The sequence below is a fragment of the Pelophylax lessonae genome (assembly GCF_965119305.1).
Source record: "Pelophylax lessonae genome assembly, chromosome: 1".
In the NCBI taxonomy this organism is placed as follows: Eukaryota; Metazoa; Chordata; class Amphibia; order Anura; family Ranidae; genus Pelophylax; species Pelophylax lessonae.
The window spans coordinates 880,960,126-880,976,768 of record NC_138768.1 but is presented as its reverse complement, the minus strand read 5'-3'; the positions used below and the strand labels follow the sequence as shown (position 1 = coordinate 880,976,768).

Genomic DNA, 16,643 nt, shown 5'->3' with positions numbered 1-16,643 from the left:
CTGAATGGTCTGGTAACCCCTGGAACATGGACTTTCAGGTATAGATCTTCTACCATGTACACCAGTGGGATCTACTGTTAGTTTATACCCTGATGAACCATAAACTCGAGGTTTCATCTGGTAATCTGGACCCGATGATTTCATGTATAGTTACTCGATACTTGCCAAGAATAAAACAGTATTGAAATGTCTGAATGACCCAAGTGCTCAGACCAATGGAAAATTTAGGTGTGCTGCTCTCCTTAGATGGGGAAACTCCAAAGACTAAAAATATAAAAGAAAGGAGGCGCAAACCCCTAGTGCATGGGTCCTCAAACTAAGGCCCTCCAGCTGTTGTGGAACTACACATCACATGAGGCATTGCAAAATTCGGAGATTCACAGACATGACGAGGCACAATGGGAATTGTAGCAGACCCCTGCCCTAGTGTATTACCCTTGGACACCTTTCAAATTTTTAATTAGATTGCCAAAAACATACTCACAAATATGAAGAGCAAATATCGCATAGAATAAGTCCACCTCGATGTGAAAAGGGCATATCCCTACATAAGGACGGCTGACGCGTTTCAGGGGACATGCTCCCTTCCTCAGAGCTCTTCTTTTATATTTTTAGTATTGCAATGTATTCTATGTAATGGAGAGATGTATTGGATCATAGTTATTATTATGTGTTGCTCTATTTTACTTTACAATAAAATATTGTGGGGAAAAAAAAAAATTCTTGTCTTGATGCAGATCATGCAAAATCCAGTCATGCACTACTGGAGGATAACCAACCCCATCCCGTTGCTAACAGAGTATAGCCAGCTGGGGTAATATAAAGGCTCAGTATGGGGGGCATGGGAGATGTGTGGTACAGTGAAATCATTTAATAAATGCCTCTCTCACCCCACCCCCACCTCCTCCGACCCCATTTTCAGCTTCACTGGTCTAACAGCCCCATGGGAACTTTGGATTGCAAGTGAGATAATCTTCTTCTCACCTAAATTCCTCATTGTCTTCATCATCGGCAGCAGTAGTGATAACTTCTTTATTGTCTCCAACAGCATTGTCATCAGCAGTAGTAGTAAAGTCCTGATTGTCTCCAACTTCATAATGACCAACAGCAGTAGTAATAACTTCCTCATTGTTTTCATCATCATTTTCATTATCCTCAGCATTTTCATTATCCTCAGTATTTTCATCCTCAATATCAGTAGAATCCATATTATAACTATCATCATCCTCTTTGTAGGAAGGATCGCTGTTCTTGTTACCTTAAAATATTAGAACAAAGCAGAGTTTACACAGCTCCCACACACGTTACTTTTTAGTTCTTTTAACCACTTAAGCCCCGGAAGATTTTACCCCCTTCCTGACCAGGCCCTATTTTGCGATTCGGCACTGCGTGACTTTAACTGACAATTGCGCGGTCGTGCGACGCTGCACCCAAATGAAATTTACGTCTTTTTTTTCCCACAGAGATTTCTTTTGGTGGTATTTGATCACCTGTGTGATTTTTTGATCATGCGCTATAAACAAAAAAAGAGCGACAATTTTGCAAAAATAACAATATTTTTCACATTTTTTATATGAAATCCCCCCCCCCAAAAAAATGTAAAAATCTAAATTTTTTAACATTTTAGGCCAATTTGTTTTCTGCTACCTATGTTTGGTAAAAAAAAAAATCGCAATAAGCGTATTTTGATTGGTTTGCGCAAAAGTTATTGCGTTTACTAAGGGAAAGATTTTTGTCATTTTTATTGTTTTTTTTTTTTTTTTACGAGTAATGGCGGCGATCTGCGATTTTTTTAGCGGGACTGCAACATTGCGGTGGACAGATCGGACCCTTGACTGACATTTTTTACACTTTTGAGGGTACCAGTGACATTACTGCAGTAATCAGTGCTATACATATGCACTGTTACTGTAATAATGACACTGGCAGGGAAGGGGTTAATTTTATTGGAGAAGGAGGGGTTAAGTGTGTCCCTAGGGGCGTGTTTCTAACTGTGCAGGGATGTGGTTGGTTGTGTAACTACAGAGATATATGATCCTACATAGCAGGATCGTATGATCTCTGCAGTTACACCAGGGAGAATGACAGGCGGTTGTTTTTACATTAGCCGTCTGCCTTTCTCCCTCTCCACCGGGAGATCGCCAGTGGCCGGCGGACATCGGAGCCACCGGTCACACACGCGGACATGTTAGGGAGCGAGCGGGAGCGTGCCTCCGGCGGCACGCGCTTGCCCCCTAGAAGCTCACAGGCTAGTGACGTACCCCTACGTCACTTTGCCTGTGAGGGGCTGACGTAAATAGTCGTGCGGCAGTCGGCAAGTGGTTAAAAGTCCCTTTAGCAGATCAACAGCCATAGGTGTGTGCAGCCTATTGCATTAGGGTGTGCACCCAAACGTTCAAACACACATCCCTTTCTCTGCAGCCTCAGCTGCACTGGACAGTGAATAAATGGGAATGAATGGGAAGTGCTCTGTACTGAGTGGCTTCCTGTTCATTTACAAACCGAAGCATAGTAAACACAGTTTACTATGTTTCAGTTATGACTGAACACAGTGAATGTGTTCACTGTGTCCATGTAACCACTTGCCGACCAGCCACCGCAGGTAGCTTTACAGCAGCAGGTAGGCAGGTTCCCGCAAATCGCCGTTCTTGTATGGCAATTCGTAGGAGCGATTGTTGGGGCGCGCGCGAGCCTATTCACCAGCGATTGCTGCCGGGTATCCGGGATCGCTCCTCGTGGATAGAGAATGGCGATCTGCTGTTATAGACACAGCAGACCATTGTTCTTTCACTAATCCTCACAGAGCTCCTGTGTAAATTCCATAAGCCCATCCCCCACACAATTGGAAAACACTCCCCTAGGCTCACATGTACCCCTTTGATCACCCCTCGTGTTAACCCCTTCCCTGCCAGTGTCATTATTACAGTGACAGTGCATATATATAGCACTGATTACTGTAGTAATGTCACTGGTCCCCCCAAAAGTGTCAAAAATGTCAGTCAGGGGTCCGATCTGTCCGCCGCAATGTCGCAGTCCCACAAAAAATCGCAGATCGCCGCCATTACTAGTAAAAAATTAAAAATAAAAATGACATAAATCTTTCCCGGAGTTTGTAGACGCGGGAACTTTTATGCAAACCAATCAATATACACTTATTGGGATTTTTTTTTTTACCAAAAATATGTAGCAGAATACAAATTGGCCTAAATAATGAAAAAAAATTAGATTTTTTTTTCAGAATTTTCGCTCTTTTTTTGTTTATAGCGCAAAAAAAAAAAAATTGCACAGGTGATCAAATACCACCAAAAGAAAGCTCTGCTTGTGGGGGAAAAAAGGACGTCAATTTTATTTGGGTACAGCGTCGCACGACCGCGCAATTGTCCATTAAAATAAAGCAGTGCCGAATCGCAAAAAATGGCTTGGTCATTAACCGCTTGCCGACCGCTGCACGACTATTTACTGCAGCGGTCATCCCCTCACAGGCAGAGTGATGTAGTACTACGTCGCCAGCCTGTGAGGGTCTAGGGAGCGAGCGTGCACCCCCGGAGGCGCACTCCTGCTCCCGCTCGGTCGCGGACCCCCCCCCCCCCCCCCCCGCGCGTGTGACTGGCGGACCCGATGTCCGCCGGTCACTCGGCGATCGTCGGTAGAGAGGGAGAAAGGCAGGCAGCTGATGTAAACAAGCCGCCTGTCATTCTCCCCTGTGTAGAAACAATGATCACACGGTTCTACTATGTAGGACTGTTGATCACTGTTCTTACAGCTCAAGCCACAGCCAATCACAGTTAGAATCACGCCCCTAGGGACACACTTAACCCCTCCCTCTCAAAGAAAGTTAACCCCTTCACTGCCAGTGTCATTTTTACAGTAACAGTGCATATGTATAGCACTGATTACTGCAGTAATGTCACTGGTACCCCCAAAAGTGTCAAAAATGTCAGTTAGGGGTCTGATCTGTCCGCCGCAATGACGCAGTCCCGCAAAAAAAATCGCAGATCACCGCCATTACGCGTTTAAAAAAAAACAACAAAAATTACAAAAATCTTTCCCTTAGTTAGTAAACGCAATAAAATTTGCGCAAATCAAAATACGCTTTTTGCGATTTTTTTTTTACCAAACATAGGTAGCATAAAACAAATTGGCCAAAAATGTTAAAATATTTTGATTTTTACATTTTTTTGGGGGGGAATTTCATATAAAAAAATGTGAAAAATATTGTTATTTTTGCAAAATTGACGCTCTTTTTTTGTTTATAGCGCGTGATCAAAAAATCGCACAGGTGATCAAATACCACCAAAAGAAAGCTCTGTTTGTGGGGAAAAAAGGACGTCAAATTTGTTTAGGTACAGCGTCGCACGACCGCGCAATTGTCAGTTAAAGTCACGCAGTGCCGAATCGCAAAATACCCCCTGGTCATGAAGGGGGGAAAATCTTCCGGGGCTTAAGTGGTTAAGGGGGAAAAATCTTCTGGTCTAGAAGTGGTTAAAGAAGGAAGGAGCTGGCAAATGATATATTGATTAGCCCCTTTCCCCACTCTCCATCCTGAAACACCCCCAGCAGCACTGCAGTGGAGGAGCGCAACACGGGGGGAGCCTGGGCAATATTGGCAATTGGCACTGTATATAGTGATTAGGGCTGCCCAGACACACCTCGCACACCCCCCTGCGCATGCCTATGTCAACAGCCACCATTTTGTAAGCCATCTCTCCTTTCCCTCAAAGCCACAAATTATAGAATAGGACAGATTATCTATCTGAGATAGCCCTTTGCTGGTTTAGGCTTTTATCTGATTGGGCAGGAGATAAACATTATATAGAGTAGGGTTTTTTTTGCACAGCCACTATATATGACAGCTTCCTTTTCCCAATGTCAGTTTTTGTTAAGGAAGCAGCAGGTGCCGGCACCAGCCATGTCCTTTAGCAGTCAGTGACATCATCAGCCCTCAATCATTTGCTGGCCGGGAATTCCTGGCCATGTAAACAAAAGGGGCAGGGATAGCAATGACATCATTGACTAAATATGGCCATGTGGCAGGATATAGTATCTGACATCTGACAAAGCAGGAATTCGTATGCCTATGTTTATGCTGAATACAAGACATCTAATTGTAAGTGCATTATCAACTGTTTTTTGAATAAATCTCAAGGGTAATACACTATTAGCCCTCTTTTTTCCTTTAATACACGGTGGTTTTGTGAGCTTGTAAAGAAGGATGAGGCTGTGTTTCTTGCTGGTACTTGTTGCCATCTAGTGGAGAAAGAAAGGTAGAGCGGTTCTACATCCCACTTCAGGATTTTAAAGAGGAAGCAAGGCGGTGGTTTCACTGAACAAGTGCATACCTATTACCATCTGGTAAGAGGCTAATTCTTGGTGATTTACACGTGGTGTTTGTTCACAAGGAGATTGGATATTTTTTCAGCACAAGAAAATATAGTTGCACCTTATTTATTTCCGTTTGGTAAGGATGAATTTCACTCGGTGGTGGATACACGTATTATTCGGATAGAATACAATTCTACTCACCTGCAAAATATTTATGGACACTTATGAACTTTTATGTTTATGCACCAATTGATTTGCATTATTAATTGGCTTCACACATAGATATATGTTATATATTCATTATTTATTTGTTGTTTAGCGCACCCCACACCACATAATCATTGATTAGTAGGGCTGGGTGAGTGGTTCAGGCCAAGCAAAAATTTGCCCCAAACATTGTCCGTTTGGGTGTTCGAATAGCCAAATTTTCTGTCCACTCAGCGGGATGTTTGCCCGCCAAGCGCACAGTCAATAGGTTGTTTAACCACTTTAAGACCGGAAGGATTTTCCCCCTTAATGACCAGGCCCCTATTTTGCGATTCGGCACTGCGTGACTTTAAGGGACAATTGCGCGGTTGTGCGACGCTGTACCTTAACGAAATTGATGTCCTTTTTTTCCCCCAAACAGAGCTTTCTTTTGGTGGTATTTGATCACCTGTGCGATTTTTATTTTTTGCGCTATAAACAAAAAAAAGAGTGACAATTCTGAAAAAAAAAATAAACAATATTTTTCACATTTCGCTCTATAACATTCCCAAAAAAAATTTGAAAATCAAAAATGTTTAACATTTTAGGCCAATTTGTTTTCTGTTACATATTTTTGGAAAAAAAAAATCGCAATAAGCGTATTTTGATTGGTTTTCGCAAAAAGTTATCACGTCTACAAACTACGGGATGTCATTTTTATAGTTTTTTTTTTTTAAATAGTAACAGCAGCGATCTGTGATTTTTTTTGCGGAACTGCGACAGATCGGACCCCTAACTGACATTTTTGACACTTTTGGGAGTGACATTACTACAGTAATCAGTGCTAAAAATATGCACTATTACTGTAATAATGACACTGGCAGGGAAGGTGTTAAACCTATGGGTGATCAATGGGTTAAATGTAAGCCTAGGGGAGTGATTCTAACTTTGGGGGGGTGTGGCTTGTAAAATCACCATAGAGACATGTGATCCTATATAGAAGGATCACATGATCTCTATGATCATCCTAGGGAGAAGGGGAGAGATGGCGGGTGTCAGGCGGCAATCGGAGAAGCCTGACACCCGCAGCAGCTCTCCCGCTGCCAAGTGGTGGCGGAGGCGTGCGCTCGCCCCCTAGCTTCCCGCGCGCGACCGACGTAGATCTACATCGGTTTGCGCAGGAGAGCCACCTTGCCGCAGTAAATCTGCGGCGGGTGGTCGGGAAGTGGTTAAGGAGCAAGGTTGGAAAGCTGGCTGCCGCGTCCGTCACAATGGACGAGTCATCAGCTGTCAGCGGGCTTCTTCTAAAAATATGCACTGTAATAATGACATTGGCGGGGAAGGGGTTAACCTAGGGGTGATCAAAGGGTTAAGTGTGAGCCTAGGGGAGTGTTTTCTAACTGTATGGAGGAGGGGCTTGTGAAATGATCATAGAGACATGTGTTCCTATATAGAAGGATCACAGGCGCTCTGTGATCATTTCAGAGAGAAGAACGGTCAGCTGTGTTTACAACAGCAGACTGTTGTTCTCTCTCAGCGGGGAGCGATCGCGGGTGTCCCGTGGATCGGCATCCCCGCTGCCTAGTGGGGGTAGGAGTGCGCCGCCGGTGGCGCACTCTTGCCCCCTCAGCATCATTCCCACAAACTGACGTACCCCTACATTGATTCGTGCAGCCGAGCCAGCCTGCCGCAGTATATATGCAGCAAGTGGTTAAAAAATGCAGAAACATCAAAAATATCCCAGACAGGGAAAATGCCAAAAGCACATCAATACGTGCGACCTAACTCACGTATAACGAAAAAACAAGACTTAATACAACAGAGAACAAAAAAGACCGTCCGGACACCAGGAATAATACCACACGGGAGGATTTCCACTGGCAAAAACGCTATCAAATTCTTGGTAAATGTGGAATTCCCCTGTGTGGACCTCCGGGAGCTCGAGCTATGAGAGAAAGTGACTGATCAATGGGGAAGCACAATATGTGAACCATGAGTAATGCCGGGACTCTTCTGGTAACTGTGGAACTCTAATCATTACTGCAAATGCCTTGAATATCCGCACTATATATTGCATGAACTTTGTGGAAGTCGGCACACTCTCATGGTATCATCTCCACTACGCAGTGGCAGCCTGCCCATAGAGGGCGCAGGGGCGCCGCCCCCCCCCAAACGAAGCAGAGAAAAAAAAAGATTTAATAAATAAAAAAATAAAAAAAAGTCAAGTTTTCGCCCACTAGGGGTGCCGGACTTAGTGCTGGGTATGGGGGGTGGGGTTTTTGACCCCCACCCTCGCCCGGCAGATGCGCCGATTGGTGCTTTCCTGGGGGTCATCGGGGCGCAGAGCAATGCGCCCCAACACACCCCACTTTAACGATGTCCGGGCTGTGATTGGTCCAGAGTCCAGCCTGGACCAATCACAGGAGGACATTGGACCTGGTGACGTGACGCCTGGGGGCGGTGCACCGCCCCGGCGTCACGTTCACCTTCAGTTCCCGCCCGCCGGAGAAGATAGGAGACAGGAGAGCCACCGCCGCGAGTGAGGAAGAAGAAGATCGTGTCACCACCGCACCGCATCCTGTTGCCGCCCGGGGCCGTCCGTGACTAGTGAGGTAAGTGTCTGCTTTGAAGGGGGCACGCACGCTGATCTCTGCATTGGGGACATCGCATGTAAACTGGTCACTGCATTGGAGGCATACACGCTGATCTCTGCATTGGGGACATGTACACTGGTCACTGCATTGGGTGCATGTATGCTGGTCACTGCATTGGGGGCATGTATACTGGTCACTGCATTGGGGGCATGTATACTGGTCACTGCATTGGAAGCACGCACGCTGATCTCTGCATTGGGGACATGTATGCTGGTCACTGCATTGGGGACATGTACGCTGGTCACTGCATTGGAAGCACGCACACTGATCTCTGCATTGGGGGCATGTATGCTGGTCACTGCATTGGAAGCACGCATGCTGATCTCTGCATTGGGGACATGTACGCTGGTCACTGCATTGGGGACATGAACGCTGGTCACTGCATTGGAAGCACGCACACTGATCTCTGCATTGGGGACATGTACACTGGTCACTGCATTGGGGACATGTATGCTGGTCACTGCATTGGAGGCACGCACACTGATCTCTGCATTGGGGACATGTATGCTGGTCACTGCATTGGGGACATGTATACTGGTCACTGCATTGGAGGCACGCACACTGATCTCTGCATTGGGGACATGTATGCTGGTCACTGCATTGGGGACATGAACGCTGGTCACTGCATTGGAAGCACGCACGCTGATCTCTGCATTGGGGACATGTATACTTGACACTGCATTGGGGACATGAACGCTGGTCACTGCATTGGAAGCACGCACACTGATCTCTGCATTGGGGGCATGTATGCTGGTCACTGCATTGGGGACATGTACGCTGGTCACTGCATTGGAGGCACGCACACTGATCTCTGCATTGGGGACATGTATGCTGGTCACTGCATTGGGGACATGAACGCTGGTCACTGCATTGGAAGCACGCACGCTGATCTCTGCATTGGGGACATGTATGCTGGTCACTGCATTGGAAGCACACACGCTGATCTCTGCATTGGGGACATGTACGCTGGTCACTGCATTGGGGACATGTATGCTGGTCACTGCATTGGAGGCACGCACACTGATCTCTGCATTGGGGACATGTATGCTGGTCACTGCATTGGGGACGTGAAGGCTGGTCACTGCATTGGAAGAACGGACGCTGATCTCTGCATTGGGGACATGTATGCTGGTCACTGCATTGGGGGCATGTACGCTGGTCACTGCATTGGGGGCATGTACGCTGGTCACTGCATTGGGGGCATGTACGCTGGTCACTGCATTGGGGGCATGTATGCTGGTCACTGCATTGGGGGCATGTATGCTGGTCACTGCATTGGAGGCACGCTCATCTCTGCATTGGGGACATGTACACTGGTCACTGCATTGGGGACCTGTACGCTGGTCACTGCATTGGGGACATGTATGCTGGTCACTACATTGAAAGGGGGCATGTATACCGGTCACTGCATTAAAAGGGGGCATATATACTGGTCACTACATTGAAGGGGGCATGTACTGTGGGGTTTGTGCTAGGGGGCCTGTACTGTGGGATTAGTGCTAGGAGGTCTGTACTGTGGGGTTTGTGCTAGGGGGCCTTTACTGTGGGATTAGTGCTAGGGGGTCTGTACTGTGGGATTCGTGCTAGGGGGTCTGTACTGTGGGGTTTGTGCTAGGGGGCCTGTACTGTGGGGTTTGTGCTAGGGGGCCTGTACTGTGGGGTTTGTGCTAGGGGGCCTGTACTGTAGGGTTTTGTGCTAGGGGGTCTGTACTGTGGGATTAGTGCTAGGGGGTCTGTACTGTGGGATTAGTGCTAGGGGGTCTGTACTGTGGGATTAGTGCTAGGGGGTCTGTACTGTGGGGTTTGTGCTAAGAGGTCTGTACTGTGTGGTTTGTGCTAGGGGCCTGTACTGTGGGGTTTGTACTTGAGGGGTTTGTGCTAGGGGGTCTGTACTGTGGGGTTTGTGCCACTCTCAGTCCGTGTATCCCATAATAGGGTGTCTCTCACAGTGTATCCCATAATAGTGCCCCTGTTCCCTATTATGGGGTATACTAGTACTGATGGACCCCTTAATATGTGATATATTGGGAGAATTTGTTCACGCAAGCAAAATACAGGGGACAAAATGGGTGGAGTCTACAAGGGATGTGGCTTCTGAGAAATGGGAGGGGTAAAAATGGAAGGGCGGGGTCTTGCTCCCCACCATCTTAAAACTTCACCAGCCGCCACTGTCCACTAGCATTGCCTAGCAGTAATACTCACACCTGTTCAGGGGCAGACTGGCAACTTTCGACCCAGGGGACAAGTACAAACCAGAGGCCCGTGGTGCAGCGACTTGGCCCCCCTCTCACTCTCCCAATCCTCTTCCTGACCCCCATTCCAAGCTGAAGCCCTGCTCCAGGCACTCTCTGCATACTGTCTGAATCTGGGTTTCCAAACTGGCCAGCAGGGGGCGGTTGGGGGGAGCTGGGGAAGAAGAGTCTCCAGTGGGGTATGGAGCCGGCCTCTGCTCAGACACAGTTTACACCATCCATGCTGGGGGGAGGCCTGCACTTTGTCTTCATCCCGCACTCAGTAGGTCAGTGGCGGGGACTTTTTACTTCTCTTCATCAGGAATCCTTTAGGCATGTCTGTGGCAGAAGCGGTGCAGCCTTTTTATGGGGCATCAGAGCAGCCCAGGGGGCAATTGCCCCCCTGCCCCCTGGCCCAGTCCTACCCTGCACTTGTGTACATTCACCAGTTTGATGCGCTTTGTCCATGTCTTCATCCTGCACTCAGTAGGTCAGCGGCAGGGACTTTTTACTTCTCCTTATCAGGAATCCTTTAGGCATGTCTGTGGCAGAATCGGTGCAGCCTTTTTATGGGGCATCAGAGCAGCCCAGGGGGCAATTGCCCCCCTGTCCCCTGGCCTAGTCCACCCCTAAACCTGTGTACATTCACCAGTTTGATGCTCGAACCCCAGGTGGTGCGGGACGTATGTTAAGCACATATGCCACATCTAAAATTTTAAGACATCACCATCTTTGATATGGAAGATATATCCATCAGGATGAACTTTCCCATTGGGGACACACCATAGTCCAGCTTACTATTGGGACGATCACATGGTCAGGAACATCCAGTGATATTCAAGGCATTTGCAGTATTGATTAGAGTTCCACAGTTACCAGAAGGGTCCCGACATTATTCATGGTTCCCATATTGTGCTTCCCCATTGATCAGTCACTTTCTCCCATAGCTCGAGCTCCTGGGGGTCCACACAGGGGAATTCCACATTCACCACTAAATTGATCGGATACAGACACGGCGTTTTTGCCAGTGGAATTCCTTCCGTGTGAAATTCTTCCTGGTGTCCATAAGGTCTTTTTTTGTTCTGTGTTGTATTAAAATCATCCAAACTATAAACAATGCCGCGCTAAGTGTCGGTTCACACTGATCCGACTTGGACCGCGACTTGTCAGCCTGACAAGTCGCGGTCCGTCGCGCTCCCATTGTTCGGTACAGGAACCGTTCTAATAGGAGCGACACAAGTTGCTCCGACTTAGAAAAAGGGTCCTGTACTACTTCGGGGCGACCTGGAGCGACTTGCATAGACATTCATTTTATGAAGTCCGTGCAAGTCGCGCCGAAGTCGCGGTGCACGCGACTTCACAGGTCGCCCCCGAAGTCGTGCCGCTGCAGTGTGAACCGGCACTCTAGGTAAAATGTGGGAAAAGTGAAGTTCAACATTTGTTATAACACATAATGTGTAATAAAATTGCAAAATCCGGTACAAGTATTTAAACTGTATGAGATGAAAATAGCACAAGAAGAAGTCCCGGTGGACGAAACGTACGGAGGGGTTGGAATGAGCTTCTCTCTCAATACTGCGCTTCCCGAGACACATGTGATCTTATCCAACGCTTGTTATGTGGAAAATGTAACTTTTTTACTTTACAATAAGCCTGGGTTCACAATGAGGCGGCTTCAAAGTCGCCCAACTCTGAAGCCGCCTTGTGCAGCGCGACTTCAGCGGGGCTTGCATACGACTTCTCTAATACAAGTCAATGCAAGTCGCCTCCAAAGTAGTGCAGGAACCTTTTTCTAAGTCAGAGCAACTTGAGTTGCTCCGATTACAACGGTTCTATTGCACTGAATGGAGCGCGACTTGTCAGGCGGCTAAGTCGCCAGACAAGTTGCCCCAGTGTGAACCGGGGCTAAATGTTTATTTCTGGACATTATCACACTATGTGGAGCTTCTTTCTTTCTTTGAGCACCTGAGTTAATAGAAGACGGACCATACACCCAAGGGTCGTTGCAACAAGACTTCTATACCTAAATGCTGATGCGACTCTCTGTCATCGACAGTAGAGTCCATTATTTCTGGTAAGCGCTCCCAATTTCTCTTCATTTGGTGATTGAAGCACTGGCGGTGCTTTTTCATTCTCCTGTTTTGGATCACAGAACTTCTTTCTTCATCTATGGATCTTAATGTTTGATTTGGGCACTTTAATATACTGTATATAGTCTTTGCGACTCTACGTATTTGCAGTATTGCATTTCTTCACTGAGAAAAGTGAAAGTATCATTGGTCTATATTGAAAGACTTTTTGCACACATGCTCTTTTGCTATTTTTATCTTACACAGTTTATATATTTGTATCGGATTTGTAAGTGCAATTGTATTACACCATTGTGTGCTGTAACAAATGTTGAACTTAACTTTTCCCACATTTTACCTTTAGCGCGGCATTGTTTATAGTTTTTATGGTTTTAACTAGGGATCGACCGATTATCGGCAAAGCCGATATATTGAGGGCCGATATGTACTTTTCCCGATATATCGATTACCGATATTGCTGATATTTCTGGAAAGTGCATGTACCGGAGTAATGCCTGCAGCTAGAGGCATCAACCCGGTACCGGCGTCCATAGCCGACGGTCGGCTGTCTTGTAATGACAACCGATGCAGCTGAGAAGCCCCTCGGCTGTCATTACAAGGAGCGGGAGGGGGACAGTGGTGTATTTTGTTTTTGTGCTGCCCTAGGCAAGACTAAAATTGGGCGCCCCTTTCCCCCTCCTATGTAAATTTGCCCCACTCCTTCCTTTTTAATGGATGTGACTCCCTCCAAAATTGAAGGGCTCCAAGTGCCAGCATGAATCCCTGACATCTCACGAGAGGGGGTGGGAGAGAGAGAGGGGGGGTGGGTGAGGGAGAGAGAGAGAGGGGGTGGGTGAGGGAGAGAGAGAGAGGGGGTGGGTGAGGGAGAGAGAGAGGGGGGGTGGGTGAGGGAGAGAGAGAGAGGGGGTGCGTGAGGAAGGGAGGGAGGGTGGAGAGAGGGGTGTGAGAGACAGAGAGAAGGGGGGTGAGAGAGAGGGGGGATGAGAGAGAGAGAGCGGGGGGATGAGAGAGAGAGGGGGGATGAAAGGGAGAGAGAGGATGAGAGAGAGAGAGGGGGCGGTGACAGAGAGAGAGGATGAGAGAGAGGGGGATGAGAGAGAGAGAAGAGGGGTTGAGAGAGAGGAGGGGGAGAGAGAGAGGAGGGGAGAGAGAGAGGGGTGAGTGAGTGACAGAGAGGAGGGGGGGGAGGTGAGAGAGAGAGAGAGGTGAGAGAGGCAGCTCTAGCAACCACTGGCCAAAAGAGTATCAGGTGGAGGGGGGGCAGCTTTTTTGCTGCCCCCCTGCAAAGTGCCGCCCTAGGCCTGGGCCTTGTCGGCCTAGGCCAAAATACAGCACTGCCGGGAGACCCGATCAAAGCCGCATTTGGCTCTGATCGGGTCTCCGTGTAAAACCCAGAAGTGATGTCATGACATCACTTCTGGGTACTCACGCCAGTTTAAAAAAAAATGACAATGCTAAGTTAAGTGCAGAGGAGGGGTTTGGGGTCTTTTAGACCCCCCAGATCCCTCCACAACAGTACCTGTCAAGTGCTAAAAATAAAAAAATATATATTTTTTTTTAAATGTACGAAAATATCGGCCAATATCGACCGATACCGATATGCATTGGTCAAAATATTGGTATCGGCAACGAAAACCCGATATTGTTCGATCACTAGTTTTAACAATATTGTTGTATTGTAGTGCAAGCAGCTTGTTTAAGAATATCTTTTAGTAAGCGCAGTAGTTCTTTTATAGTTATACTGTGTTGTATTAACCACTTACCGACCACCCCCCACGCAGGGCGGCTTGGCTGCGCAAAATCACGTACATCTACGTGATTTTGTGAATGCGCGCCGCTGGAGCCACGCTCCCGCTGGGTTTAGACACAGCAGGAGGTGGGCTGCAGGAGGAGCGGCGGCAATCGCCAACGGTCTCCCTGAATCGTCAGAGAAACTGACAGAAGACCCGCCTGCTTATGCAAACAAAGCAGGCGGGTCCTTCTGTCACACAGGCAGAGAGAGATAATGAGTTTCAGCTAAGCTACAACCCCGATCTCTCTGTGCCTGTCACAGAGCCATCCCCCCCCGCACAGTCAGTAAGCACAGTTAGGCATACATTAACCCCTTTGATCACCCTCAGTGTTAACCCCTTCCCTGCCAGTGTCATTAGTACAGTAACAGTGCATATTTTTAGCACTGATTACTGTAGTAATGTCACCGGTCCCCCAAAAAGTGTAAAAAATGTCAGTTAGGGGTCCGATCTGTCCGCCGCAATGTTGCAATCCTGCTAAAAATCGCTGATCGCCGCCATTACTAATAAAAAATAAATAAATAAAAAGTCCAAAAATCTATCCCGTAGTTTCTAAACGATATAACTTTTGCGCAAACCAATTTAAATACGCTTTTTGAGATTTTTTTTTTTTTTTTTTACCAAAAACATGTAGCAGAATACAAATTGGCCTAAACTGATAAAAGAAAACTTGATTTTTAATTTTTTTTATTGGGGATGTTATATAGCAGAAAGTAGAACATATTGTGGTTTTTTTTTATTTTTTTATTCAGAATTGTCGCTCTTTTTTTGTTTATAGAACAAAATCTAAAAACCGAAGAGGTGATCAAATACCACCAAAAGAAAGCTCTATTCGTGGGTACAAAAGGACGTCAATTGTATTTGGGTACAGCGTCGCACGACCGCGCAATTTTTTCATTAAAGTAACGCAGTACTGAATCGCGAAATATGGCCTGGTCATTAACCACTTAAGCCCCGGAAGATTTTACCCCCTTCCTGACCAGGGCCTATTTTGCGATTCGGCACTGCGTGACTTTAACGGACAATTGCGCGGTCGTGCGACGCTGTACCCAAATGAAATTGACGTCCTTTTTTCCCCACAAACAGAGCTTTCTTTGGGTTGTATTTGATCACCTGTGCGATTTTTTGATCATGCGCTATAAACAAAAAAAGAGCGACAATTTTGCAAAAATAAAAATATTTTTCACATTTTTTTTATATGAAATTCCCCCCAAAAAAAATGTAAAAATCTAAATTTTTTTACATTTCTGGCCAATTTGTTTTCTGCTACATATGTTTGGTAAAAAAAAAATAATCGCAAAAAGCGTATTTTGATTGGTTTGCGCAAAAGTTATTGCGTTTACTAACTACAGGAAAGATTTTTGTAAAATTTTTTGTTTTATTTTTAACGAGTAATGGCGGCGATCTGCGATTTTTTTTGCAGTACTGCGACATTGCGGCGGACAGATCAGACCCTTGACTGACATTTTTGACACTTTTGGGGGTACCAGTGACATTACTACAGTAATCAGTGCTATACATATGCACTGTTACTGTAAAAATGACACTGGGATGGAAGGGGTTAACTTTATTGGAGAGGGAGGAGTTAAGTGTGTCCCTAGGGGCGTGATTCTAACTGTGATTGGATGTGGCTTTGTGTGTAACAGCAGAGATCAACGTTCCTACATAGGAGGACCGAGTGAGCTGTGCTTTTACACAGGGAGAGTGACAGGCGGCTTTGTTTACATTAGCCGCCTGCCTTTCTCCCTCTCTACCCGACGATCGCTGAGTGGCCGGCGGACATCGGGTCCGCCGGTCATACGCGCCGGCTACTTCGGGTACGAGCGGGGGCGGGAGCATGCCCCCTATTCGCTCCCAGGCTAGTGACTTACCTGTATGTCACTTTGCCTGGGAGGGGCTGACCGCCGCAGTATATAGTCGGGTGGCGGTCGGCAAGTGGTTAAGGGGGGAAATCCTTCCCGGTCCAGAAGTGGTTAAATGCAGTGAAGTGTATTTTTTCCCAAAAACAAATGGCGGTTTGAACGACTGCTGTGCAAATACCCCGTGACAAAAAATATTGCAACGACCGCCATTTTATTCTCCAGAGTCTTTGCTAAAAAAAAATAATATATATATATAATTGTTTGGGGGTTCTGAGTAATTTTCTAGCTAAAAATACAGATTTTAACTTGTAAACAACAAGTGTCAGAAATAGGCTCGGTCCAGAAGTGGTTAAAGAAATATTTCTATTGTGAATAATAAAGCTACATTGTTAATATCTTTTACAATTAGTATCCCTCAGCCACTTTAATTGTCAACATAATAGCTCTTTTTTCCTGTGCCTGTGCTGGATACATTGTTTTGTGTCTGGAATAAGTATGTAACCAGTGA

The 16,643-nt window shown here is 46.5% G+C and overlaps 1 protein-coding gene across 2 annotated transcripts in view; it reads right to left on the bottom strand.

The window, feature by feature from the left end:
* LOC309562040 (uncharacterized protein) overlaps window positions 1-16,643 on the bottom strand; it is a 172,081-nt gene that overhangs the window by 49,399 nt on the left and 106,039 nt on the right. The window lies entirely within an intron of this gene.